Source organism: Schistocerca cancellata, chromosome 9 (assembly GCF_023864275.1).
Source record: "Schistocerca cancellata isolate TAMUIC-IGC-003103 chromosome 9, iqSchCanc2.1, whole genome shotgun sequence".
NCBI classification, from domain to species: Eukaryota; Metazoa; Arthropoda; class Insecta; order Orthoptera; family Acrididae; genus Schistocerca; species Schistocerca cancellata.
In genome coordinates this window covers 298,028,121-298,033,030 of record NC_064634.1, presented here as the reverse complement: position 1 = coordinate 298,033,030, position 4,910 = coordinate 298,028,121, and the positions used below count along the sequence as shown (strand labels likewise).

At 45.5% G+C, this 4,910-nt stretch overlaps 1 pseudogene; it reads left to right on the top strand.

Annotated features, from left to right (window-relative positions):
* Positions 1 to 1,742: 1,742 nt before the first annotated feature.
* Positions 1,743 to 1,860, top strand: LOC126102426 (5S ribosomal RNA; annotated as a pseudogene).
* Positions 1,861 to 4,910: the final 3,050 nt, after the last annotated feature.

The window sequence follows — 4,910 nt, the reverse complement described above, 5'->3', positions numbered from 1 at the left end:
GCCTGCAGTGGCTGTGTCATGTTCTTGCACCTGCGGCTGTTTTAAGGCGCTACGGGCTCGTTTAAATGAGTTGGCGTCTGACGTTTCAGGTACAAGGCTGCGACGTTGTCGTGCAAGCACCTACCACCGTTCCCGACTAGATAATTGCTTCAAAGTCTGCCTTCTATAAAAACTACATACGGTAAAGGTCTCTCTTTTCTCTCTAACCATGTCAATAATCTTAGTTGTAGTTGGGACCGGATGACACATTCAGTTGTAATGAGCCAGAAACTATCCGTTTGCGTCCATTACCTGAAAAGCATCGGAACCTACACTACTGGCTATTAAAATTGCTATACCAAGAAGAAATGCAGATGATAAACGGGTATCCATTGGACAAATATATTATACTAGAACTGACATGTGATTACATTTTCACGCTATTTGGGTGCATAGATCCTGAGAAATCAGTACCCAGAACAACAACCTCTGGCCGTAATAACGGCCTTGATACTCCTGGGAATTGAGTCAAACAGAGCTTGGATGGCGTGTACAGGTACAGCTGCCCATGCAGCTTCAACTCGATACCACAGTTCATCAAGAGTAGTGACTGGCGTATTATGACGAGCCAGTTGCTCGGCCACCATTGATCACACGTTTTCAGTTGGTGAGAGATCTGGAGAATGTGCTGGCCAGGGCAGCAGTCGAACATTTTCTGTATGCAGAAAGGCCCGTACAGGACCTGCAACATGCGGTCGTGCATTATCCTGCTGAAATGTAGGGTTTCGCAGGGATCGAATGAAGGTTAGAGCCACGGGTCGTAACACATCTGAAATGTAACGTCCACTGTTCAAAGCGCCGTCAATGCGAACAAGAAGTGACCGAGACGTGTAACCAGTGGCACCCCATACCATTACGCCGGCTGATACGACAGTATGGCGATGACGAATACACGCTTCCAATGTGCGTTCACCGCGATGTCGCCAAACGCGTATGCGACCATCATGATGCTGTAAACAGAACCTGGATTCATCCGAAAAAAATGACGTTTTGCCGTTCGTGCACCCAGGTTCGTCGTTGAGTACACCATCGCAGGCGCTCCTGTCTGATGCAGCGTCAAGGGCAACCGCAGCCATGGCCTCCGAGCTGATAGTCCATGCTGCTGCAAACGTCGTCGAAGTGTTCGTGCAGATGGTTGTTGTCTTGCTAAAGTCCCCATCTGTTGACTCAGGCATCGAGACGTGGCTGCACGATCCGTTACAGCCATGCGGATAAGATGCCTGTCATCTCGACTGCTAGTGAAGCGAGGCCGTTCGGATCCAGCACAGCGTTCCGTATTACCCTCCTGAACCCACCGATTCCATATTCTGCTAACAGTCATTGGATCTCGACCAACGCGAGCAGCAATGTCGTGATACGATAAACCGCAATCACGATAGGGTACAATCCGACCTTTATCAAAGTCGGAAACGTGTTGGTGCGCATTTCTCCTCCTTACACGAGGCATCACAACAACGTTTCACCAGGCAACGCCGGTCAGCTGCTGCTTGTGTATGAGAAATCGGTTGGAAACTTTCCTCATGTCGGCACGTTGTAGGTGTCACCACCGGCGCCAACCTTGTGTGAATGCTCTGAAAAAGTAATCATTTGCATATCACTGCATCTTCTTACTGTCGGTTAAATTTCGCGTCTGTAGCACGTCATCTTCGTGGTGTAGCAATTTTAATGGCCAGTAGTGTGTTTCCACAAGATGTGAAACGTAAGCCAACGGCCTTGCCGTAGCGGTAACACCAGTTCCCGTCTGACCACCGAAGTTAAGCGCTATCGGGCCGGGCTAGCACTTGGATGGGTGACCAACCGGTCCACCGAGCGCTATTGGCAAACGGGGTGCACTCAGCCCTTGTGAGACGAACTGAGGAGCTACTTGACTGAGAAGTAGGAGAGCCGTATGCTGACCACACGCTCCTCTACATCCGCATCAAGTGACGGCTGCGGATGACATGGCTGGCTTCATGGCTTGTTGCGGCAGAGTTCAGTTTTATGTGAAACTTATACACGTGCAAGCACTCGTTCTACCCAACCTTCACTGTTGTGATGTATTTCAACACGGCGCGAGTCGTGAAAACATAAAACGGTCAGGACTAACCACGAATGCTTCTGTGCGTTACATTTGCAACATCCGTCGATATGACCATAGGTATACATGGGACGGCAGGCGTACCTAGTATGTTCCAAAAAGCCGCGCATAGAAACTAGATTTTCCGGTGCTCATGCCTCGGGTTCTGTTACTGATAAAAAGGAGGGGGTCAGCCCTTTGACTCGGGACTATTTTTATACCCAACAGAAAGGTCGTCCTTGTGTCTCTATCCCACAGAACAGTGTGAAAGAATGAATACTGCACATTTCCTCTTGTTTAGGCAAATAGGGCAAATTGAATGATTCTTTTTGCATTTGATATCGTCTGCATTGGGCGTACTGGCACTTTTAAAGGCACCATTAGCTCATGGTCCGTTTCCCACTATATTTTCGCCTCACCATTGGATCAAAACCCAGCCGAGGATTCCAAGACTGCTGTGCAGAGCAAATGGCTGAAATTTTTGCGTTATATTCCTAAGATTTAGATCTCGAATTTTCTCGATAACTTTATCCATTTGCAAGATACAGAGGTTGAAAGTTACCCTGCTTCTATACGTAAATTCTGAAATGGGGCGAAATCCACATTATAAATAACCTCAGCAAATTGCTCGAATTTTAACAGCATATTCTGTTCAAATTTCTCCAGAAGCACACCAAAACTTGTTTTCTGGGTACCAAAGGCCACGTATTCCGAGACAGTTGTGCATAGCGAATGGGCGTAGTTTTTACGATGTATTCCTAAGTTCCCGATCTCGAAAAAACCTGAAAATTTTCTTCGTGTCTTTTACCGTTTCCGAGATACAGATGTTCAAAGTTACCCTTCTTGTTTATAAAGTGACGTAGCACGGAAAAATATGCTGTATAGTGTCTCCGTTATCATCTGGGAGCCCCATGCTGTGTGGTACTCAGGCACATGCAAAAGTTTTTTGCACCTAAAATCCGGTATGAGTTGTAAAATCAGATTTGCGGAGTTCCTGTTTCGCGTAAGTAAACTAGATTTTAATGACCAATACATTTCGTTTCATATGAGTTACGTGTCCTGCTGCAGCAGGGAAAAGAAGGGAAGCAGTGAAAAAATGTACCTATCCAAGCAAAAAAAAAAAAAAAAAAAAAAAAAAAAATTGCAATACGTTTACTTAAAACCGTGTGAATGAAAAGTGGGGTACAAGCTGCCTCATTCTGCCTTTCTCAGTGCCTTTAAAAGTTTTCCCAAAAATTTTGACATCTGCATCCATACTCCGCAAGCCACCTGACGGTGTGTGGCGGACATTTTCGCGCTTTTTTATGCTGAGAGAGAAGGAGACAAAGACAATGGGACAGACATGAAACAGTAACAAGTACTGGAAGATAGTAAACAGTCGTTGCGTTACAGAAAGGACGAAGGAGACAGTGGCAATGTGACTAAGAGAGGGACGCAGTCGTAGTGGAACACAGTTGACAGTGACAGAAGAGTGCTAAGGAAAGAGTGCAGGAGACAGTGACAAAGGGGAGAATTAAAGAAAAAGAGAAAGTGAAAGTGGGTGAGAGCCAGTGGTTATGAGAGACAGAGTATATGAGAATGACAACGAGGAAGAGAGAGAGAGTGACTGAGAAGAGACAGCAGCAGCGAGAAGGAAGGAACGAGATATAAGCTGTAAGAAGAGCAAGAGGGAGACAATGGCAGTGAGAGGAGACTGAAGAAGTAGGATAGAACGAAGGAGTTGTGGTTGTGAGACAGAAGACAGAGAGAGACACAAAGAGATGACAATGGGTTGGGATGAACGAGTGAGTGAGGAAGTGCAACTGGGACTGGGCGGGTATGAGCGACTTAACAGCGATGGACTACTGTGTGTGAGTGATATATGCGAACTGGTGAGAGTCTGAGGTGAGTTGCATGTTAAAAAAGAGAGAGAATATGTTCGCATGCCAATATTTTTAGAAAAAAATTTAAAGGCGCTGAGGGAGGAGGAATGTTGCAGCTGGTCTTCCACTTTTCAGAGTATTTTAAATAAACAGGAACATATTCGCATGTTTTGTTCTCCGATAGCAGCATTTTTCCGCTGGTGCTATTATGCTTTCATACGCCTAGTTAGGATGACACGGCCCGACAAATTACATGACTACCACACGCAACGTCTTCTTCGCCGGCGCCTGAGTGTGCAAACACATCAGTACATCGGATCGTTTCATGCCATTGTAATTGGAACACAAGGTCTCACTTATCCTATTTTTGCTTATTCACAAAAAAAAGAAAACTCGCAAACACCTTTGCTGCCTCCGCTCTCCGTCTCTGGAATAAGCTGTCTTGCAGTCTGCGCTCTCTTCAACGACCTCCTTCTCCTCTTAGCCATGCTCCTTCTTTTCCTTTCTCTTCCCTTACATTCATTACCTGTGTGTTGTCTCATTCATCTTTCCCTCCCTCCTCCACCCTCTTCTCTCATTCCCATTGCTGCTAGCACTCATAAATAAAAAGCCACCTTACCGTAATTTCTAACTATTGCTGTACTTATCATATAGATACGAGCATAAACTGAGTCCGGATTTTTTAAAATCTGTACTATTGCACAGTTAAAGTGCGTTTCTCGTTCGTTGATTGCTAAAACACCTCATTGGGTAACTAATCTCTCCAAAGTTTCGTACTGCAATTCGTATACCATGTGTAAGCTCCGGAAAACGCAGTTTTGTCATTAGTTAAGCTTTTGTAAATATCTGATCCCTCGGCCACAAATTTACTAACATGTAGTTCCGTTTACCGTCTTGGGTGTATTATGATCACTATCATTTATTCCACACGATCCGCTGATCTCGGCGGTGTG